The following is a 24,783-nucleotide window of genomic DNA, read 5'->3' as shown; positions in this document are numbered from 1 at the left end:
TTCGATTTATCAGTTCTTTCTCTGGATCTGTGCTTATTGGGATAAGATAGAGGGATTGAAGGAACAAGACTTACTTTTATGTTACATCCATTAACAAGGGACTGTTTGACAGGAAAAGACTTTCTCAGAAGACTGGTCACTAGATGATTGAAGCATGGTCTTCAGGAGGACCTATCACAGTGGCTGTTCCATCCATTGTCTAAATCATGGTTTCCATGACAGCATTTTAGTTGTAGTTTGCCACTGGAATGTGGCAGTGATGTTGAGTTTGCTAAACAATGTTAACCTGCTTGTTTGACATTGGTCTGGAGATGCTTGGCCCCTTTCTTTTCTGTCTATGTCCTAGTTTCCTATAGTTTAAAAGTATGGTATTTAGGGTTGGAGGCAGTAAGATCATAGTGGAAGCTATGAGATTGGTTGATCTAGAAAAGAGTGAGGAATGAGTGACTTCATGAACCCTTACTCACAACTACAAGTAGATTGATCCATAGATACTCAGAATCTTTCCAGCAAGGATGGGCAAGGCCTGGTACCATCAGAATGGTAGAGACTGTTCTCTGTCACATGTTAAGCTAATGGAGAGCTAACCAGGAGATGGGCAGAGGAATCCCTATGACATCAATCACAATCACAGGTAGGACTCAATGTAGCAACGTTGTTGGACGAACTTGGGAAGTTTGTTGACTATCTACACATGGGTTAATTCACTGTAGGTAGTTCTCAACAAAGTGATTTACCAAAATAAGAGTATTCTATGCCATATCCTGACACTGGGTCTGACAAGAGAATATAGCATCATATTCTATCGTGGTTCCTTGTTCCAGTAGAAGCCAGTGACTCTAGAAGTTGGTATTTGTAGATTAATTGAGAGAAGGTGGGGTTCAAGCATTTGAGTATTTCCTGAAGCTTAGGGAGAAATTTCTCTACCTATTTCTTATGAGCTGTAAAATAGGGAATAGCCCAGCAAACAACTTGTCCTACCAAGCAGGATGTGAACAAGTAGACATTCATAAGTTCATCCTGTCCAATCTTATCATATTACAGATGTGGAAACTGTTTACCAGACATCATGCCAAGTTGTTGTTGTTGTTTAATCATGTCCAACTCTTTGTGACCTCATGGACCATGCATGCCAAAACTGTTCATGGGGTTTTCTTGGCAAATGATGCTGGAATGGTTTGCCATTTCCTTTTCCAGTGGATTAAGGTAAACAGAGGTTAAGTGACTTGCCTGGGGTCACAAAAATCTGTGGCTGGATTTGAACCTAGGTCTGACTCCAGAGCCAGGGCTCTATCCACTGAGCCACCTAGCTGCCTCATTATGCTGGGGATACAAAGAAAGGAGAAAAAAAACCCAACCTAGTCTGCGTTCTCAAAGAGCTCACAATCTAACAGAGGAAGCAAAATACAAACAAATGTACAAATGAGATATCTACAGAATAATTTGGAGATAATCAACAAAGGAAAAACATTTGACTTGTCCAAGTTCATGCAAGTAGTAGGTGGCAATGTTGGCTGTGTGACTCTGAGCTGAAAGTCACTTAACTGCTGTCTGTCTCAGTTACTTCATCTGTAAAATGAAAATAATAATAGCACCTACCTCCCAAGATAGTTGAGAGGATAAAATGAGGTATTATTTATAAGATGCTTAGCATAGTGCTGGTGCCTGGAAAATAGTAGGCACTTAATAAATGCTTATTTTTTAAAAAGAGCTTCTTGGATTTCAAATCCCGGACTCTTCTGATTGTACCACAGGACCTCCCAAGTTTGGAGCCAGGCTTGTTCCCAGAGGTGGGGATGACCAATTTGTATTCACCCAGAACCCCTGGGAGATTGACTTGTTGATCTTTGGGAAAGATTTGAGGGAACTTCCCTGCACTGCCAAGAAGGGCAACTCACTCCACCTGTTTCTGAAGCCATTTGCGCCATTTAGATGACAGTAAACACATCCCAGAACAGAGCTAGTTCTGGGAAACTGCTTCATTTGTTATTGGAGGCTTTCCAGGGTAACAAGTGTTGGCCATTGTGGGGAGCTTGGGTAGGGTAGAGAATTAGATTGGATCTCTTAAAGAAAAATACTTTGGAATACTTAGTCCTGGAGGAAGGGGACTAAAACCAGAAGGTAATTAAAAGAAATCCAGAGGACCTGAGGGAAGAACTGTAGGTGGAACCTGAGATATCTCTGAAAGTAATACCTATGCATATAGCTGTGTATATGTACATATATGTGTTTATGTATTCAGATAGATATATGTGTATGCTTATATATGTGTGTATAGACCTATATGTATATATAGTTATGTGTGTGGGTAGACATTTATGTGTGTATTATATTCCTTTAAAGTTTATAAAGGCGTACATACATTTTCTCATTTGATCCTCACAACCTGGTGATATAGATGCTATTACCTTCTCTATTTTACAGATGAGGAAAATAAAGTGAATTCAGGGTTGGGTGACTTGTCCAGAATAATGTGATGAGCAAACATCTAGGGGAATAGGGCTGATATCTGCTAGCAATTAAGGAAAATCCTTAATTGCTAGCCAGAAGGAAGAACCCTTTAGAGAAAAAGAGGGTGTGGTCTAGTCCTTTAAAGTTTGCAGAGGCTTCTCGTATATTATCTTAATTGATCTTCAGAACAATCCTGTAAGGTAAATGATATAATTAGCCACATTCTATAGATGAGGGAAACCAGGGCTGAGAAAGGTAAGGTGATTTGCTCAGGGTCATAGAGCTAGTAAATGTCTGAATCAGGATTTGATCTCAGTTCTTCCTATCTGCAGGAATGGCTTTATTCCCAAAGCCAAGTTGCCTATGGTTCACTGGAGTACCTTCAGTAAGAAACAAATGCAGCAGTAGTTGCCAAATTAGGGGAGTCAATACAGGTTACATGAAGAATAAAAGATTATACAGAGAAGCTATAAAAGTCAGAGAGACAGTGGCTTGTTTTGAAATGGGTGTTCTATCCAAGATGATGTGCTTTCATTATCAGCGTAGTCTTGAGCAGTGCAGTTTAATGGAGCACCCACCTCCTTCTCCTTCTGGTAGTGTTAACCTTGGGGTCAGATAAAAGAAGACAGTCATCTTGAAGGAGACTCAGAAGCCTCACACATGTTCACTGTGAATGCCTTCCTCAGGAAGAGTCAGGAAGCACTGGACATGAGAAGCACTGAATAATAGCAAAAAAAAAAAATGAAGAGGACAAAAATGAATGGGCAGGAAATAACTGTCTACAGATAGGGCAATCATTAAAATCAGCTGGCTCTGTGCAGATGAATGATCAACTGGTTAGAGCAAAGGTCAAAATAAATATCAAATTAGAAGAAATTATAACAACAAAATGGAATGTGCAATTACAGTAATGCAATTATATTTGAGAAGTGTTTATAAGGCATCTGCTAGGAACTAGACTGTTAGGTCATGGAGCTACAGAGACCAGAAATAAAACCATCTCTGCCCTCAAAGAGCCTCAATTCTGTTGGGGGAAAATAACATTTACACTGAAAATTAAATGCAAATGTATGCAAAGCAAATTTCTAAGCAGACACAATTATAATATTGTACCAAATGTTGCTCCAGGATCACCTGGCACCCCCTATCACAACTTCTAATCAAAAGATTGGGTCCATCAGTGAGAAAAGCACCTCTTAATCTCCTGGAAGTGTCCATCTCAGGTTCTGTTACCTAGCAGTATTGCTACTTGCCATCAGAGCACCAGACATAGACCTATAAATCACAGGGCAAAGGAATGACTTCATGAAGATCCTTGCCACCCCTTTCTCCTCCATTTTGCATGTTACCTTCACATACACTCTCAGAAAAGGATGCTTCTTATCCTATAGCACTACACCATGGCCTTCACACCATCTGAATCCTCTACTCCTATGCCATCTGGCAACCAAAAACTCAAATTGAGTCCTGTTCTCTGGATCTCCTGATCTAGGCATGTCTCCTTGGGTCTCCTTCCTACCAATCCAATTCCCATTTTGCCTTTTTGCTTTTCTACTTTCCTCTATCTCTCCAAGTACATAATCAGAGCTCTCCAACATCTCAAAGATGGTAACACCATGAAACCATTCCCCCTAATTCCTGCTCTTCAAATGCTGATGGTGCATATATAGAGCTATAAAGATGGAAACCGTTGGATGAAGCTCAGAAAGCTTCAAAATGGAGAATTCTTGTGGCATAGAGCAGGGAGGCTTGCATTTTCCCTTTCTTAACATGAATAATGCTATACTAGAATAAGCCCTCATTCTCATATAAACAGGCAGGCACATACAACCCCTATTTTATCATCCTTTACCCCAATTCTTATGCTCTAGCAGCCAAAGCACAAAGAGTCATCTTTGTTTCAGGAACTGTGGCCAACAACAGACTTAGAATATTGGGAAATTTCTGTCTGCTCCCCAGGAACACAATAAACTACCTCCAAGCCCAGTGGTGACTGGCTGTGAACTCGGAATGACTATATGGTTTTTTTGAGCATCTGTAGTTTTCTACATACCTATGGTAAATGGCTCAAATTCAGAAATCCAGTTGCCCAAAGAAATTTCCTTCTTTTTGTGTCAATGGATAGTTCTGTCTGTCTCAACTCATAACGATGGGTAAATTAAAGTCTTTTACTGACTTGTACCTGAAGTTGTAAACTTCAGGTTTTCTTTATATGATAACATAACTGGCAGTTTATTAATAACAGAACAGGGATCCTTTGAGGGTACAATGGAAGGGATAGAGAAACAATCAAAGTTTGTTGAATTGAATTGAATGGAAGGCTACAGAAAGTTCAAGGAAGATGAGAAATGAAGAAAAATCATTGGATTTAGCAGCTAAGAGATCACTGGTGACCTAGGAGAGAGTCATTTCAGCCAAGTGGTAGGGTCAGAAAGTTTGGTAAAGCAGAGCCCGAGATAACTGGAGCAAGTAAAGATTTCTCTAGGATGAAGGAGAAGACAGAACATTTGGGTTCACATCCTGGCTTTTCCACTCACTAACAGTGGTCCACTTCACCTCTTTTGCTCTCAGTTTTCTCTTCTGTAAAATAAAGGATTTGGATTCTGAGGGGTGACTAGTAGTATTTTAACCTACAGTTAAAAATATTTGGGGCAGGGCATGGCAGTGGCAACATAAATGTCAGCCTGACCCAGATGTAGTTCTTCCAGGAAAAGGAGCAGACCAGACCTCATCCCCACAGGGATGGGAAATAAGGGGAGTCCTTCAGAAGGCCACTATGGTGATGGGTGATGGGATACTGTGGAGCGTGGACTTGGGGCAGTTGCCCTTTAGAAGCCTGGGGGGTTGGGGAGTAGGAAAACAGTCTCTGTGGGAGGGAGTGGAGTGCCTCTCCTCCAGGATGTCAGCTCCTTGGGTGAGCCTTTTTAGCCCACTAGTTGGACTAGGGACCTTTGAGGTCCCTTCCATCTTTAAATCCCATGATGGGACATAGTTTCTTGAGTATAGAGAAAACTGTAGAAGGGTTTAAATCAAGGGATAGTCCATTCTATAATATGAAATCTGAATCACTGCATTTCTTAGCTCTGGGCATTTTCACTGACCACACCCCATGCCTGGAATGCTCTTCCTCCTCATCTCTGCCTCCTGGCTTCCTTGGCTTCCAGTCTTAGCTAATTTACATGAACTTATGCAAAGTGAAATGAGAAGTAGGAAAACATTCACAGTAACAGCAATACTGTATGATGACTTTCTGTTAATAACTTAGCTATTCTCAACAATACAATGATCTAAGACAACTCTGAAAGACTTATGATGAAAGATGTTGTCCATCTCTGGAGAAAGAACTAGTGGAGCCTAAAAGTAGATAAAAGATACTTTTTCTTTACTTTATTTTTCTTTTTTTATGTCTGTGTTTTCTTTCACAGCATGACTTACATGGAAATGTGTTTCGCATGACTACACATGTATAACCTATGTCAAATTGCTTGCCTTCTCAATGGGGGGAGGTAACGGGAGGGAGGGAGAGAATTTGGAACTCAAAATTTGAAAAACAAATGTTAAAATTGTTTTTACATGTAATTGGGGAAAAATAAAATATTAAATTAGAAAAAAAAATCTCACCTTCTATAAGAAGCCTTTTCCAATCCTCTTTAATGCTAGTATCTTTTCTCTGTTGATTATTTCTTATTTCTCATGTATACATTTTGTTTGCACATGGTTGTTTGTTGACTCCACCAATAGACAGTGAGCTCCTTGAGGGCAGGGAGTGTCCTTTGTCTTTCTTTGTATCTCCAGTGCTTAGCACAGTTCCTGGCACATTATAGGTGATTCACAAATGCTCATGGACTGACTACAACAGAGCTGAGCAGAAGTAAATTGGATTGAGGCATCACATAAATCCAGCCACCAGAGGATGAAAGATAGCAGGGTAAAGAAACTGTGTTAAGCAGAAGCCATTGTAACAGAAACTCTGGTGTGTCTAACACAGACCAGCCAGCTGTGAGTGTGGCATCTCAAAGGTTAGTTAAACTATTACGTTTTGTAGGATAGGTGCCTACCCATGTGCGTGTTGCATAGACAGATCTTCTTTACAGCACTTATGAAAACATGCAGATAGAAATGCCCCAAGATAAGAAGGCATGGACGGATTGAAAGAGTAGCTGTGTCACATGTGGAAATTACCAGACCGATAATATCACAAATCTACCAATGTCTCAAATTAAGTCTTTCCTTTAGTTAGCTTCACCTCTCCTTCATGTTATTCCTACTGATGATTTTAGGCTTTGAGGGGTGTCATATTTTCCTTTTGGCAGTGTCCTTTTGAAGTCAAAGGAACATACAGCATCAGATTCTGCCAATAATCACTTTTTACTATGGAAATATATCCCCCTCCCGTCCTCAAGGTCTCCAGCCAGAATTTGTTGGCGTAAAAATTCACCTTTCCATGGAATTTATAGATGATTCAATAACAAGCATGGTGTGTTCTCCTTAATTTACAGCTCCATTTGGCAGCAGTGGGGGAGAAATTTCATTTGGATATATACTAGGAGAGAGCTAGAGTATTATTGAATTTCATCTAATTTGAGAAGACTATCACTTTTCTTGAGTCTGTTGTGAGTAGGATGATCATTATCACAACTCAGCTCTCCTTAGCCCTATAAATCTGTGAAGGAATGAAATTGGAGACGGTTCAAGTATAGAGACTCCATTTCTTCTCATACAAAGATCTTCTGGGTATTTAAAAATAGTTTACCTTGTTTCTCAGAATCTAACGTTTCCCCCCAAATCATCATTTTAAAAATGCTCCTTTTCATTATAAACATGCACAGCAAAGATTCAATTGATAAGCATTTATTAAATGCTAACTGTATGCCAGATACTGTGCTAAATACTGAGTTACAAGAAATAATGAAGCATAGAATCCTAGAATTAGGAAGGCCTCCAGAAGTCAACCTACTAACCAATGCACAACCTTACTCTACAAAACACCTGAGAAGTGGTCATTCAACTTCTCAAACATCTTCCAGGATGGGACAGTTAATTTCACCTTCAGACTCCTTTAGGGTGAGGAGATAGAGAAGTCTTCATGATAGCCAATTATAGTTTATCTCTTTAAAACATCCACCCTTTGGTCCTACTTCTCTTCTTTACAACCAATCCCTCTTTAACATTTGATATTTAAAAACAGCGATTATGTCTTCCTCTGCCTTTCATCTCTCCAAACTAAACATCCACAACTCCTTTTCCTTTCAACATCATGATTTCCCTCCTCTGGATGGGCTAAGAGGCAGTGAGGTGGCACAATAGATAGAACACCAGACCTAGAGTCAGGAAGACCTGAGTTCAAGTCTGGCCTCAGATACTTACTAGCTGTGTGACCCTAGGCAAGTCATTTAGCTTTGTTTGCCTCAGTTTCTTCATCTGTAAAATGATCTGGAGGAAGAAATGGCACACCAGTATCTTTGCCAAGAAAACCCCAAATGGAAGCACGAAGAGTTGAACATGACTGAAATGACTGAACAACAATAAAACAGCAACTGAGTTGCTCAAGTTGGGCTATGCCCTCTCAAAATGAAGCACCTAGAACAGATCACAGTACTCCAGAGGTGATCTGACCAGTCCTAAGTACAAGGGCACTGATTTTACTGTCCTCATTCTTGAAATGGCATTTTTTCTGATACAACCTAAGATCGCAATAACATTTTTTTTTCACGGCTGTTGACTCATAGTGAGCTCGTAGCATCCTAAAATCCCTAGGCCTTCTTCGCATGAAATGCAATCCAGTCTCATCAAGTCAAGTCAATCAGTAGCTTATTAAGTGCTTACTATGTGCCAGGCACTGTACTGAGCGCTGAAGATACAAATAAGAGCACAAAGCATGATCCTTGTCCTCAAGGAGCTTGAAATCTAAAGGGAGAAACAACAAATAAACAGCTATGTTATATCACTAGATAGTAGTGCAGTTAACGTCAGAGGGAGGCACCAGCATTAAGGGGACTGGTACAGACCTCTTACAGATGGTAAGATTCTAGCTAAAGACTTGAAGAAAACCAAGGAAGCTGGGAGGTAGAGACAAGGAGTGAGAGCATTGCAGCTATGGTGTATCTACCTTCTGCAGTAAGTCTTGAAATGTAAATTGAAGATTTGACATTTACTCCTATTAAATTTCACCTTCTAGTTAGCTAATTAGTCAAGAAATACTTGACTATTGAGCCTTTTGGGATCCTGATTCTACCACACAATTTATTAATGATCCCTCTCGGTTTTGGGGGGTTTTTTGTGGTTGTTGTTGCACCTTTGCAAATTTGAGAAGCACGCCCTTTATCTCTTCTTTTAAGCCACTTAGAAAAATATCAACACTAGCAGGATTGAGGTTTGAAATTTCCCTTGACACTGGTATTGATACATTATCTTTGGGCCTGGTTATTTGTCTAGTTCTGGATGCAACCTACTGGAATTGGGTGGAGTTGGGTGATATGGAGCCAGAAAAGATAACTAGATCTTGGGCTGTGTTAAGAAAGGCACGGCTTCCAGTGATAAAGCGGGGACAGTCCTGGTGCCCTGTGCCCTGGTCGATATTTTGTTCAGTTCTTAAGAGCACAGTTTAGAAAGGATTTTAAGATGGAGAATATTCAGAGGAAGGAAACCAGGATTGTGAAACGATATGATATTGACCATGGACGGGGAACGTGTGGCCTTCTAGGTCCTCAAGTGTGGCTCTTTGACGGGATTCAAAGCTCCCAGAACAAATCAAAGGGCCACACTTAAGGACCCAGAGGGGCGTGTGTGGCCTCAAGGCTGCAGGTTCCCTACCTCTGATATAGATCATGCCATATGAATGAATGAATAAGCATCTATAGAAATACAAAATGGAAGACAGTCCCTCCTCTTAAGGAGCTTACATATGTGTGTGTGTGTGTGCGCACTTATGAAATATGTACATATATACATGTACATATATACATATATATACATACATATATATACTATGTATATACACATACATATATATGTATGTATGTATGTATTTTAGGCAATTGGGGTTAAGTGACTTTCCCAGGGTCACACAGCTGGTAAATGTCAAGTGTTTGGTCGGAGGCTGGATTTGAACTCAGGTCCTCCTGACTTCAGCGCCGGTGCTCTATGCACTGCGCCGCCTAGCTGCCCCTTTGTTTGTGGGTTTGGGTTTTTTTTAGGCAACGGGGTTAAGTGACTTGCCCAGGGTCACACAGCTAATAAGTGTTATGTGTCTGAGGTTGCATTTAAACTCAGGTCCTCCTGACTTTAGAGCCAGTGCTCTATCCACTGTACCACCTAGCTGCCCAATATGTATATTTTTGTAGAAGTGTATATATAAGTGTGTATGTATATATACAGCCATATGGGAATGGTGGCCAAGGAGAGATACTTTGGCCTAAGAAATCATAAAATCACAGGGATGAACCATAGGAAAATTGATTCACGTGTCCTTTCCAAAAAATGGTAGGATGCAAACTTGATAACTGTTCCCAGGACTAGAGTTGGGAAAAGGAGAATGTTAATGGGAAGGGCATTCAAGCAGATAGCACAGTATAGTAATGAAGATGGCCAAGTAGCAAAGTGATAGATCTGGGTTCCTGCTAGATAGGGAGAAACTTCACCAATTGAGATCCTAGGGAAGCAAGGAAGGAGCTTGGAATGTCAGATTGGAGAGTGGATCAGGAAGATAAGGGCCATGGCATGAAGAGTAAAGAAAGATTGGTTGAAGTAACTGGAGGATTTTTAGTTTGGTGAAGAGTAGACTGGGGGACCAGACAGCCATCTTCAAGTATTAGAAGGGGGATTAGGGGCAGCTAGATGGCGCAGTGGATAGAGCACCGGCCCTGGAGTCAGGAGGAACTGAGTTCAAATCCAGCCTCAGACCAAACACTTGACACTAGCTGTGTGACCCTGGGCAAGTCACTTAACCCCAACTGCCTAAAAATAAAATAATAATAATAAAGTAGAGGGGTTAGATTTGTTCTGCTTGACCCCAGAAGACATAACTAGGCACGATGGGTGGACATTGCGAAGAAGCCAACTTAGTTTGGTTGTCAGGAAAGATTTCCTAACAAGTGGAGCCATCCAGAAGAGGAATGGAGCACTTCAGGAGGTAGCAGATTTTGAAGGTCTTTAAGTGGAGGGAGGTTGGATAACCATTCTTTGGGTACATTGTAGCTACAGAGGCCCCTTTCAAATCTGAAATCATGTGTTATGGGTGTATCACCCAACCCACTCTTCTCTATCTTGTCCAAACATTTGTCATGAGAGATGTTGTCAAGTATCACATGGTGGGCAAGATGGTAGATTAGTCGTTTCTGCAAAATTCTCCAACCTACCACAAAAGAAAAATATTTTCACCAAATATTAAATTAAACTAAGTGTGTGCTGAGTGCACAAGATAAGAAGCTAAAAACACTGCACAAGGTAAAAGTCCAATGAAGTAACTTCAGAGAACATACAGACTTAAAACTCCCACTCGCCTTCCCCAGGGTCAACAACCTCACACGCTTGTTCTTTAGGATATGACTGAGGTGGCCTTTGTCTGGTCCTCCCATGGCAGTGACTCAGTCTGAACTGTAGTCCACCAACTACCGACATACTTACACACAATGCCACATAAGAGGCGTAGAATATTGAGAATAAAGTTATCAGCAAGGCAGGCCAAGAATTTGTCAGATGTTTTGAATTCAGCAGAACAATATTTCCAGCAAATGTCAAGATAATTAAAGTTTCTTTTAGTCTCCTTGGCTGGTCCCTCCCCTCACCCCTTCCCTAAGGACCTTCATGGTCCTCTTCATTCTCTTCACTCTTTGCAGTGACAGTGTGGTCTAATAGAAATTGTCCTGGATTTGGAGGCAGAGGTCCTGGGTTTGAATCTCAACTGCTGCCACTTGCTACTTGTATACCCTTGGGTGACTCACTTCTTTTCTCGGTCTTAGCTTTGTCATCTGTAAAATGAGGGAGTTGGATTAACCAATATTTAAGGTGTTTTCCATCTTTGCTGTTGTTCTTCAGTTGTTTTGGTTGTGTCTGACTCTTTGTGATCCCATTTGCGTTTTTCTCATCAAAGATGCTGGAGTGGTTTGCCATTTCTTTCTCCAGCTCATTTGACAGAGGAGGAAACTGAGGTAAACAGGGCAAAGTGACTTGCCCAGGGTCACACAGCTAGAAAGGGTCTGAGGCCAGACTTGAACTCAGGTTTTCCTAACTCTAGACTCAGCACTCTATCCACTGTGCCATTTAGCTTTCCTTCCATCTCTTAAATCCAATTAACTAAGGGCCGTATGGGTGTTGAAGGAGGACTAGTACCTCTAGTGTGAGGTTTGATGAGCCCTTTTCAGGGCTGCTCATTCACCTTCGGTGTCCACCTGGCACTCAACTCTTATCTGTAGCTCCAAGAAGCTTAGCATGCCCAGCAGCCGCAACCAGGTAAACCATTTCAGCAGAAGGGCTAAATCAGGTTGAGAGTAACTGATGGGCCATGGACCCATCAGTGAGTTAGGAGGATGTCTACCCTAAGCATGTGAAGACTCCCCCAGTAGAATGGGTGGATGAGAACAATTTGTTTCAACAGCCATGTGGCAGGCACTATGGATTGCTTAGAGCTCGGTCACACATCAAAGATGCCAAGGTCATCCACTGCATCGCAGCCCAGCGCCCGTAGTCCTGACTTTGCTCCTGCCGCTGGACTTCAGTGACTCTGAAAGAGAGATTGAAGCCGACGACATTGTACAGCTCTGCCTCACCTAAATCCAATTCACACGAGTCAAGCTGTCACCTGGTCACTGATCCTCTTTGAAAAAGGACAAACCACTACAGCAATGAACTAAGGGTCAATAAGATGATGTCAAAGTGCTTTATGAAGAACGTCGCAAAGTTTAAGGCGGGATTTGATTTCCATGACCCCTACAGCAAACCAATTAGTCAATTATCATCTCTATGTGAAAGACTGACAATTATGTGTATTACATCTTGGTACCTCGGTGGCATGGTGAGGGACTTGGAGTTAGGAAGATCTGAACTTGAATTTTGCCTCAGACATTTACTAGCTGTGTGATCCCAAGCAAGTTACTTAACCTCTCTAGTTCTTTTTTTCTGGTGGGTAACAGAGCAGAAGGCAATACTCTCCTTTTCTCCTCTTGGTCTTTCTGTCGTCTATTTGAAACACAAATGTTGGGGGCCATTCTAGAGTACTCCCTCCATAATGCACAAAGGAAGGACCAGGTATCCGTCTTTCTTGCTCTCTCAGACTATCTCTATCAGGGAAAGCAGGGGAGGAAATCCACTCCCATCTTCCTTTCAGAGATATTTCATGTCTTATATCTTTAGGGTTACAGTTAAGAATTATATTTGCAACTTACAGGAGTCATTTTTGATGGGTTTTCATGTTTATCTTGAACCAGAAATTCCCCTGAATGAAAGTCCATGTGGTTATTAATCTTCATTAAAATCTTTCTCTCTCTCAAAACTGTTTATTCAGGGAGGTCCGACCCTTCAAATAGCTTATTGTTCATTGCTGAAAAGAAGTAGAAACGAAGAGAACATTAGACTGGTGGAGCTAGAGAATTGTAAAGTTAAGAGAACTCTTCACTTACATGGAAGAAAGAAAGCAGACCCTAGTGTCCCATTGGTGAACCAACCTCAATCTGTCCAGAACAAATAAGTACGAGATCAATCTTCCACCATTTTACTCTTAGAAAATTAGGGAAACACGGTAAAATTCTGGTAACCAATGCTAAGTGCAGCTGGGCCTGGAGTTAGGAACACTTGAGTTCAAATCTGGCCTCAGACAAAACGCTTAACCTCTGCCTCAGTTTCCTCATTTGTAGAATGGGGATTAATAACATCACCTGTCTCCCGGAGTTGTTACAAGGATAAAATGAGATATTTATAAGGCACATTATAAACCTTAAAGCACCACATAAATGCCATTATTATTTCAAATTATTATTATCATATGGAGACACTGCAGTACAATAGAAAGATTAATAGCTCTGGTGCCAGAGGTGTTTAGTTAAAATTCCAGCTCTGCTCCTTAACTTCCCTTTCCTCAACTATAGAATGGGATGGCTGGCCTAGATAGTCACTGAGGGACCTTCCAAGTTTAGATTTATGATTCTAGGAATAGACAAAAGACAGAGCTTGATTACTGTACTATATATAACGTTTAATATACTGAAAAGCCCTGCACGGGTGGCACAGGAGAGCCACTATTTGATGGAGATAACAGGGAAGCTATCTGTACACTGTAATAGCAGCTTTGCAGCTGTTCCAAGGGGGAAATGAAACATTCACACCCCAAAGAAGCAAAATAAGCAATAAAAAATATTCCCAGCAAAAACACAGGTTCTCCACCCCTGCATACCTTTGATTATTTTTTTCTTTTGCTTGGAATACCCTACCCCTTCTTTTCTTGACACTCCCGCGATCTCATTAGTTCAATAGTTACCCACCCATCCAAAGGGACTCTTGTTTATGTGAAGCCTTTGCTTTTTGTTCAAGTTTTTTGTTTTTTTTTAATCTGGCAAGTCTTCATTATTTTCCTAAGATATGCTCAGTTCTGTGCCGGGTGCTAAGGAGAAAAGAAGAGAAAAAAGCAGTCCCTACCCTCAAGGCAGTCTAGATGGAAGAGGAGTCAAAACTCATCCACATGAAACATTTAAGAAACAATGCAAAGTAGTGATAAGTGAGGGTTGAATTGTGTGATACAGGCAATGAGTGCCATAGGAGTTGAGAGAAGACAGTGAATGGAACGTGGCTACCAGGGTTGTTCTTCTCATACATAAAAATGTGGAGAATCTAGGGTTTTCATTTGCTTGGGGAACTCCCAGTGTGGGAACTCCCTCCATCAGTGCTAATGAATACTGGTCTATAATTTAGTAGTTAAGTTTTAGAGAATTTCCTGACCTGCAACAAAGTTAAGTGACTTGCCCAGGGTCACAAGTGTTGGTGATGGGATTTGACTTCAGATCTTCCTGACTTGAGCCTACCACTTTATCCATGGCAAAATTCCTCTATAATCCGAAACCAGATTAACCTATAATTGGGAAATGTTTAACAAAACAAATAAAAACACAGTGCAACATAGATAACGTTAATTCTTTGTTTTCTAAGTCAATACACAGGCAGAGATCCTTCCTATTTGAGTTTGGTACCGCATGGTATACCAGGTTGTTTTTATAGAATTGTAGACATATCAGGGAGTGCATGGGGTATGCAGAGAGAATTAGCAACTCTGATGTGAGGGCTTGCCATGTCCTTTTCAGGGCTGTTCATTCACCTTTGGTATCCACCTTTCACCCAACTCTTACCTGTGGCTCCCAGAAGCTATACTGCGCCTAGTGGCTACACCCTGATAAAACTGTCTTGGCAGTTATTAAACCAGGTTGAGGGTAATTGACAGGCCTCAAACCCATCTGTGGGTTAGGGGGATGTTTACCCCAAGCATGTGAAGACTTCCATGGTGGAATGGGCAGATAAGAACAATTTGTTTCCATGGCCATGAAGGCAGCCAAAATAGGTACTGTGAAGCTCTTAAAACTTGGTCAGACATCAAAGACACTAAGATTATCCACTAGCCATCGCCAGTTGTCTTGACTTTTGTGCTACCACTGGACTTCAATGACATTGGAAGAGAGAGCGAGGCTAATGACTTTGTGCAACTCTGCCTCACTTAAAAATCCAATTCACGAACGAGTCAAAACATCACCCCATGATGTCATTGGTCCTCTTAGAAAACTGACAAACAGCAAGAAATATGGGGCTTAAGCAACCATTGAGATCAAGACCCTCATTTTACTGATTAAGTCAAGAAATACTTAGCTCAGGTCTATGCATCATAATTTTCCTTTGTAATTTATTATGGGCTTATCTCTCATGACTCTATCTCATAAAATGCTTATTCTCTACAAAGGTCAAGTATAAGGAACTGAATCAGTTTTATCTCACTTGATATAGGACCCACTCCTTTACATTTAGTCATCATTAGTCTGATCTTATCTGTGGCCTTCCGTAGTCCTTTACCTCTCACCAAGTACCACTCACATAGCACTTACATTACCCTAGACATGACATCATATGGTAGCAAAACCATGGCTCTGGAGTCAGCGTCCCTGGATTTAAATCCCACCCCTGAAGTATCACCTATATGACACTGAGCACCGAATCTTAATTTCTTCATTGGTAAAATGAGTGTTGGATTAGATAGCTTCTGAAATACCTCTAGAACTCTACCCTTACTGGCTATTTTATGTTATACCTGAAAGTCTTGTAGCTGGAAAGGAGTTAGACCAATGCCCAGTTTATGATAGGCAACTGTATAATGAAAAGATGACTGGATTTTGGATCAGGAGACAGACATCTGGGTTCAAATCTAACTCTAATACTAGCTATAAGTATGAGTCCTGACTCAACCTTTCTTGTCTCAAATGTGTTCAAATCATGGTTCTAATACTAGCTGTAAGTATGATCTGTGACTTAACTTCTCTTCTCAAATGGGCTCAAATCATGGTCCTAATGCTTACTAGCTATAAGTATGATGAGTGACTTAACCTCTCTGGTCCTCGGTGTTCCTCATCTTCAAATGGGAATGACAACATTTGTACACCTTACCTCACAGACTTGTGAAGAAATTTCTTTGATAATAAAATACCTTAAGTGTTGTGTAAAGGTGAGTCATCATCATTATTATAGGAGAGGGAACAGAGGCCCAGAGACATACAATGGACTGCCCAAAATTAGTGTCAGATTGTCTTGCCTGCCTACTAGGTTAAAAATCTGCCCAAGGTCAAGCATTGTGTTTTGCACCGTCTTAAACTGGGCAGTGTACCTGCTACAGTGCCTTAAACATAATTGGTATTTCGTAATTTATGAGATTATATAATGAGGTTAGTTGTGGGGAGGACACTTGGTAAATCTTAGAGTGCTATAAAAAGTGAGTTAATATTATTATTGTCGTTATTGTTTAATTCTGTAGTGAAGGCCAGATCACTTCCTTCATCTCCCAGTATCTATTTCTCCACTAGATGGCAAGACATCAAAGCTGGAACCCTGTTAAGCTTCACATTAACTACTGCAAATATTGGAAATGGCATGTATAAAAGAAGAAAAAAACAAAACAAAACAAAACTCCAAAAACAACATGCTAGTGCTCAAATGCAGGGCAACAATTTTGTCCTCATTATACTGTCTATGATAAACTGTTTATGGTTACTATTTATGAGAAAAAATTCTTAACAAATAGGAGCTATTTGTATGACTTAAGAAGTAAAAGAATGAGGAGTACTTGGTCAGGGTTCTAGGCTATTGGGAGCTGTTAAACACAGTCCAGAAAACTGAAAAGGAGATTGAAGACTGGAATCTACATGGAGAGTCAACAATTCAACACATTTCTAATACTCTCTCATGTTTCTATAGTTCTTTCCTCATTACCACCCTGTTAGGTGAGTAGTGGAAATATTTTCATTTTACTGATGATAAAACCAAAGCTCAAAGGTTAAGTCACAATGTGGCACAGCTAATGTAGCCAAGCCAGGTTTCAAACCCAAATCTTTTGATTCCACATTCAATGCTCTTTCTACTGTAAAATATTGCCTTTTTCTCTTCTAGCCTCACCACCAAGTGCCCAGAGGACAGCATTCTTAGCAAAGAGTAACCACTGATAGTCAACATTCCTTTACCTGGAAATTGTCCAGAAGGAGGAGAAAAAGGTTTCAGAAGAGGGTTTTAATTGAAAAAATGTTTCAGTGATATAAACGAAAGAATGCGAGTGTGGTAGCTGAGGAGGTATTCAAGCCCAGGTCCTCAGATGCCAAATCTGGCATTCTTTGTCTATACCACTGAAACTTTTTTTCAATTGAAATTCTCTTCTGAAACCTTTTCTCCTCCTTCTGGACAATTTCCAGGTAAAGGAATGTTGGGTATAGATGCACATTCTTTGCTAAGGATGCTGTCTTTCTCTGGAACTTGGTGGTGATGGCTAGAAGAGTAAAAAGGCAATATTTTAGAATCAAAAGATCTAGGTTTGAAGCCTGCCTTGACTTCACCATCTGTGTGATCTGGGGCAAGTGACTTAACCTCTGAGCCTGTTTCATCATCTACAGAAGAGGGAGGGTATTCTAGGTAACTGACTAAGGCCCCTTCCATCTATAATCTATGATCCCATGGGGTTTGTTGACCTAGCCAGGCACTGAATGTTGTTGAAATGGCCCTGTGCCTTAAAGCAATGATGGCCATCTGACACATTGTGTGACAGTGATGGAAAATGAACCTGTGTTTAAAAAAAATCTCACCAGATTTAAGGAAATAAGAAGGACCTTCAATCTGTAGGAGGCTATCTCTTAGCTGATAAAAAGAAGCTTTTGAATTCTTCTAGGTGGTAAATGTTTAACTTCTTGGCACTGTCCAGTGTGGTCCAGGGTTGTTTATCCAGCTCTTAACTAGACGAAAAACAAACTACAGGAAAAACACACACACACACACACACACACACGAACATACATGCATACATTCTTCCTCCTACATGGTGAATATAAAGGGGAGATATCAAAGAGAGAGGAAACCAATTTGATTCATAGTTTTGGGACATTTTCTTTGGATATCCAAAAACAAAAACAGAGCTATTTCCTGGGCATTCGCATATTCTGTCTCTGTGAAGACAAATGGCTGTGGGAGAGAAGAAGGTTTGGGGAGTGAGAAAGCAGATTCCCTAGAATGTTCCTCACAGACTGTTTGCTTAATCTATCTCCCCCTCCCTTCCTTTTGTTCTTAGAGGCACTATCGAGCAGAAGCAGGAAACTATTTTTCGGTTAAGTGACATTAAAATTCTTGAAGTATTTGACAAGCATATTTTGAATGAGCAAGTGTACAATTTTTAATACTTTACCACACAGTTTCCCTATTTCCTCAGGCTCTGATTTTAACCCTTCTCCGTCACCATGGCAACGAGAACACAAACAGTATCTACAAAGAATAAGCTGAATCTGAGGGGAAAAATTCTGACTATATGTATATATATATATATATATATATGTATGTATATATGTGTGTGTTTAACATATCTACTATATATATATTCATGCATATATGTATAGCTATATCCATATGTGTATATATTTGACATGAGCTAAAATAATTTTTAACACATGGTAAATTAGTTTTGTAAGTCTTACAATGGATAATAATATATAAGGCGAGGGAAATTCAATCTCATAAACAGTCTAAGGGGAAAATTCTGCTTGATTCCCCTCTATCTCCATTAAAAAAAAACACACACACCTCAACTTGCTTTCCCCTGTACCTCCCCCTGGCACAAAACATGAAGCATGTCATGGAAAGTGCCATGGAAAACTTGGAAAAAATTATCCTGAGACTTTGTTTTTCTTCTTTCTCGAGTCTAGGCCTAAAATAGGTGATTTATTTTTAGGCAAATCATAAAGCTGTAATCTGAGAGGCTGGTCTTGCAAGAATACTTCAGCACGTTAGATTACTGGCTATAAATTGTGCTTCTGTAAGGCGGACTACACCATGGTTCGTTCACTTCTTTCTGGAGAAACAGAACAGAACAAAAAAAAAAACAGGCACCCAGATCCCCCTGGTCATATGCCCCAGCTTCCAACAGACTTTCACCTCCCTTCAAACTAGGCTGAAGAAGGGACAAATTCTGGCATGAAGAGAGGCCCTGTAGTGGTGTATCTGGGTCTGTTCCCCACAGAGCTGAGAACAAAAGGGCAGCTCTGTCTTAGAAAACACAAGGGGGGCCAGTCCATGGAGAATCATGCTGGAAAAAGGGCGTTTTCCTTCAGCAGGCAGTAAGAATTAGAGAACCAGAGCAGGGAAGTGGGAATGGAAGAGTCACGAAGAAATATGCCTAGACTAGAGGAAAGCTGGGCACACAGGTCTACTAAATTGGTGGGGGTGAATATTATTTAAGTGACCAAAGAGTGGTCATCAGTGTTGAAAAATCCAAAAATCCTTCTTATTTCCTTTTGTTACCAAAAGGTGATAATCCCAAGTGCCTGAGAATGCCACCTGGCAATTTAAAAATTCTATTTTGGTTATATGAACCAGGTTATAACGAAAGAAGTAACTTTGGAAAAGATGGTTGTTGGAGCATGAAGGAGAACTCTGGACACCCAAGATAAATTGGTGATAGGGGTGAGGGTTGGATGCACAGAATAGTCAGTCCCCATTAAGGGCAGTTGCTCCAGGCAACTCCCCAGGAAGAAGCAGAGAGAGGGGAGAGAAGGTTGAGGGGGAAGGGAGTACAGGCCTGGAGAAGGGCCAGGGCCTTTATGGTGCCTCGGAGGCTCATGGTTGGCAGGCCTAGAGGACCTCTATGGGAAGAAAGTCTTCCCTCTGGTGTTAACACCAACGTGATAGTTACTACTCTAGTCATGGGTTAAGGTATTTGGACCAGCATTTCATTTAAGGAGGCATTGTAGACTAGTAGAAAGAGTAATGGGCCAGGAGGTTCTAACTGTCTATAGAGCAGGGGGCCCTTAGCATGGGGTCCATGAATTTGTTTTATTATTATTTTGATAACTGTATTTCAATATAATTGCTTTCCTTTGTAATCTGGGGGGATTTTATTTTATGCATTTGAAAATATTATTCTGAGAAGGGGTCTATAGGCTTCACTGGACTGACTGCCAAAAGGGTCTATGATCCAAAAAAGGTTTCTAAGAACCCCCTGCTCTCTAGGATGGCAGTTAATATTTTTTGAAAGCCAACAAAATCCGAAACACTGCTGACTCTGTTGTTTAGAGGAAGTTCCTTCAACTCTCAGTTTCTCGGTTTCTGCATGTTCAAATAAGGATAGAATACACTACTATTTATTAGGATAAAGTAATTTATAAGGTAGGCATTTAAATGGTGGTGGATAGAGCAGTGGTCTTGGAATCAGGAAGACTCATCTTCCTGAGTTCAAATGTGGCCTCAGATGTATACCAGCTGTGTGACCCTAGATAAGACCCTGTTTGCCTCAGTTTCTTCATCTGTAAAATAAGCTGCAGAAGGAAATGGCAAATCACTCCAGTATCTTTGCCAAGAAAACCCCAAATGAGGTCACAAAGAGTCAGACATGACTGAAATGATTGAACAACAACAAAACTTAACAAGGTGACTGTGTGAGACTAAAAAAATACGAGTAGATGTAAGGATGCAGTGGAATAAAAATAACATATGGGGTATACTAAAAATATAATATGTAACTATTAAAGCTGAAAACTGCACTAAAACTTTTGGGATGCTTTATTTATGAAGTATTCTATATTATGAAGTATTTAAGCTTCAGCTTCAGTATTTGTCCTTCCAGTAAATAATCTGAATTAATTAATTAAGTCCCCTTTGTATAATTGAGGAAACTGAGGCAGGCAGCAAATAATCTGGTAAATGTTTAACAACTGACTCTCCAAAAAAATGTATCCTTGACACACTTTTAAATTTAATCTGCATTATCATCATTTTCTGTATGATTTTCTTAAGTTTACACATTTTTTAAAAAGCCCTGATTTGTAGAATCTGCTGATTAGCGAGGTGTAAATACTCACACTGAGAATTTAAACTCTGTTTTGAGCTGGCTGCAGCCCATCCACGGATATTAATCTCTTCCCTTATTTTCCTAGCATATAGGAGAGGGAGACATGCTTTGTCCTGGGAGATAGTGTATTGTAGAGGGAAAACCAAGATACCCATAGGAGAGAAGGAGACCTGAGCTCTAATCCTAGCTCTGTTTCTGTCTGGCTTTGTGACCTTGAATAAGTCTTGTATCCCCTCTCTGAGATTCACTTTGCTCACAATAAAACAAGGTTGGATGTAATGATCTCCAAGTGTTAAATTCTATACAGATGGGAAATGAGGCTTGCCGTCTGTGAATTCCCCAAAGAAACAGGTCTTCTATCTACATCCCCTAGAGACTCCAATCCCCTGGCTGACTAGTAGCTCTAATAAAAAGACATTTTGGTGGAAAAAAAGCATTTCTGTATAGATTTTCTCTGTTGTCAATATGGCCTTAGGGCAGGAAATAGAGGTAGATGTTATTGTTAATGTAACCTCTGTTCTGTCTTACGGCAGGTTCTCCTCTAGGACTTTGTCATCTCAGAAACATGGGCCAAATGCTGCTGGGAAGAAGGAGGTGGGAAGGATTTGGCCCCAGCCATGGTAAACATATACCAGCTCTAAAGAGGGGGAATCTGTAAGACTAATAATTTTTGTGCATCCTCAAGAGTCCTCTGGCGCAGCTTACTAACAGAGGAGTAGGGGAGGGAAGCGTTCATTGAGTGTCTACTGTGTGCTAAGCATTGTGCTAAACACCATTACAAGTATTATCTTGTTTGAATCTCCCAACAACCCTATAATTCTCCCCATTTTTGTTGTTTAGTCGTTCAGTCTTGTCCAACTCTTCATGACTCCATGAACCATAACACTCCAGGCTCTTCTATCCTCCTCTGTCTCTCTAAGGCTGTCCAAACTCATGTTCATTGCTCCCATAACACTATCCATCCATCTCCCCCTTGGCCATCCCCTTCTCCTTTTGCCTTCAATCTTTGCCAACATCAGGGTCTTTTCCAACGCATCTTGTCTGCTCCTTATGTGGCCAAAGTAGTTAAGCTTCAGCTTCAGTATTTGTCCTTCCAATGAATAGTCTGAATTAATTAATTAAATCCCCATTTTACAGTTGAGGAAACTGAGGCAGACAGAGAGTAAGTGTCACACAGAGTCACACAGCTAGTAAGTATCCGAGGTCTGGTTTGAACTCAGGTCTTTTTGACTCCAGGCTCAGGACTCTATCCATTGTGCCATGTAGCTTACTAGCGGGTAGAAGGTTGCAAGGTTACGCAGAAAAGATGGCTGAATTGGAATTCAGAAGACCCAGGGTTCACTCCCTGGCTTTTGTCACTTGTTCTGTTAGACACGTGACCTTGGAGAGGCCACCGAATCTCCTTAGGTCTCAATTTCCCCATCTGCAAAATTAGAGGATTGGATTAGATGACTTCTGATCTCCCTTTTAATTCTAAAATCTAAAATCCTGTGACCTTGGAGTTTAGTTTCTTCATCTACAAAGTGAGGAAGTTGCCAGGTGGCCCCTAAGGTACCTTCAAGCTCTAGATTTGTGATCCTACGAAATTTCTTAACAGTCAAGGCAAGGTACATGTATGCATTGCACAGAAATGTATAGACATGGGGAATTATTGTTTGTGCATTACACTTAATTGAAAATAGCAGCATGGCTCTCACTTCTAACAACCATCTCCTCTTTGTACTTCTATATCTTATAACAAAAATAAGGATGAGAATCGTACCTGTAATTTAATTGGTATAGGGAACTCCCAGGTAAGAAAAATCCCTCCATCAATGTAGAACTCCACCCCTTAATTGAGGAGACTGAGGCAAAGAGAGGTTAAGTAACTTGTGGAGAGTCACACAGCTAGTAAACATCTAAGGATGGATCTGAACTCAGGTCTTCCTGACTCCGGAACCAGCCTATCTACTGTGTGATGAGCTGTCTCATATCTGATTCATTACTTTGTTCGTTGCTTAGACTTAAGAAAGTGATGAAGAAAATCTTAATAATGCAGATTAAACTTAGAAGTGTATTGGTTTACAGAGATCTGGTCGTTAAACATTTACCAGCATATCATTAACTATCTATCTATCTATCTATCTATCTATCTATCTATCTATCTATCTATCTATCTGTCTATCTGTCTGTCTATATATACATACACATATGCATGTATATATGTGTGTGTGTGTGTGGTGTGTGTATGTGTGTGTGTGTGTGTGTGTGTGTGTGTCCCAGGCTGGTGCCCTGGGAAGAACTCTGGAGGTGAGAATCAGAAGATCTGGATTTGAATCCCAGTTATGGTGCTTATTACAACTGTGACCTTTTTCCTCTCTGAGTCTCAGTTTATTCATCTGTGAAATGGGAGAACCGGCCTAGATGACCACGAAATTCTACTGCAACTCTAAATCTCTACCAGCTATTCTCTACACACGAAGTTCTATCTCCTGCCCCATGGAATTCATGCCTCCACTAGGAGGCACCATGGCATTAACAGTGGCATTAATGGTAGGGTCTCCACCTCTTAAAATTCCTAGCTTCCTTCAAAATATAGCTCAAGGCCTTCCCTGATCGCTTCCCCAACCCCAAATCGATAGCATTTTCTACATCTTGAAAATCCTTCGTGTGTACTTTGTGTTTCCTTGTCTGTGTTCTAGTGCACTGGTGGAATGGGGGCCGGCAGGGCCTGTGATCAAGCATGGTGTCATCGTGCCTTTTCAGAGGAAGGCTCCTAAGCCTCTTCCCCATGGGGATTGCATCAGCTGAGGAGGCTGCTCATTCTCGGCAGAAACCACTCCCCCACCCCCCCACCCCTATATTCCCTCAGGAGAATATAAACTCCTTGAGGGTAAGGACTACAGAATTTTGTTTCTGTCTTTATTCTCAGTACCTAGTCATGGTGCCTTGTGAAGAGTAGATGCTTAATAAATACGAATTGATTGAATTATGGGAATTGAATGTGTTTTGAATTTAAAGTTCTTTGATAAAGCTCCCCCTTCAGATGTACCCCCTAGACATTATAGTTCTAGCTAGTCTTGAAAACAGAAGTAAGAACATCTACACTTCTAATACGTCCTGTTGTTTCCCTGACAAAACTTTTTTTTTTTAGCTCAAAACGGAAAGAGAAAGGCAATTAGCATTTATTAAGCCAGGTAGGGACAGCTAGCTGGCACATGGATACAGTGATGGTCCTGGGGGACCTGAGTTCAAATCTGACCTCACTTATTGCCTGTATGATCCTGGACTCGGCCTGGAGTCAGGAGGACCTGAGTTTAAATCTGGCCTCAGACACTTATTAGCTGTGTGATGCCGTGCAAGTCACTTAACACAGTTTGCTTCAGTTTCCTCATCTATCAAATGGGCTGGAGAAGACAATGGCGAAACATTCCAGTATCTTTGCCAAGAAAACCCAAATGGGGTCACAAAGAATTGGACATGATGAATCAACTAAACAGCAATAACCAGGCACTGTGCTAAGCACTTCATTAATATCATCTCATTTGATTTTCACAACAATCCTACAAGGTGGGTGCTGTTATCATCCCCACTTTACAGTTAAGGAAACAGAGACAGATTAAGAGGCTAAATGTCACAAAGATAGTAAGAGTCTGAGGTTGGATTTAAACTTAGGTCTTCCTGACTCCAGGCTCAGTGCTCTATCCACTGAACCAGCTACTGCTGAAAGAGTCAAATTCCAAATAGAATTTCAACTTTTGCAAGTCAAAGTTCAATGTTATGTGTTTTATAGA

At 40.7% G+C, this 24,783-nt stretch overlaps 2 long non-coding RNA genes across 5 annotated transcripts in view; one reads left to right on the top strand and one right to left on the bottom strand.

Annotated features, from left to right (window-relative positions):
• LOC144454804 (uncharacterized) overlaps positions 1-493 on the bottom strand; it is a 60,333-nt gene extending 59,840 nt beyond the window's left edge. For all 4 annotated transcript variants that reach the window (XR_013483352.1, XR_013483353.1, XR_013483354.1 and 1 more), the window contains exon 1: positions 75-493. This is a non-coding gene — a long non-coding RNA (uncharacterized LOC144454804). The remainder of the gene's footprint in view (positions 1-74) is intronic.
• Positions 493-23,837, top strand: LOC110197575 (uncharacterized). Its single transcript, XR_002321529.2, has 3 exons — positions 493-634; positions 21,544-21,630; positions 23,692-23,837. It is a non-coding gene; the product is annotated as an uncharacterized LOC110197575 (long non-coding RNA).
• The last annotated feature ends 946 nt before the right edge of the window (positions 23,838-24,783 follow it).

This window comes from Phascolarctos cinereus, unplaced genomic scaffold, assembly GCF_003287225.1.
Source record: "Phascolarctos cinereus isolate Bilbo 61053 unplaced genomic scaffold, phaCin_HiC Scaffold_7;HRSCAF=346, whole genome shotgun sequence".
Classification (NCBI taxonomy): Eukaryota; Metazoa; Chordata; class Mammalia; order Diprotodontia; family Phascolarctidae; genus Phascolarctos; species Phascolarctos cinereus.
Note: the sequence above shows the minus strand (reverse complement) of the source record. Positions and strands in the feature narration are given on the sequence as shown.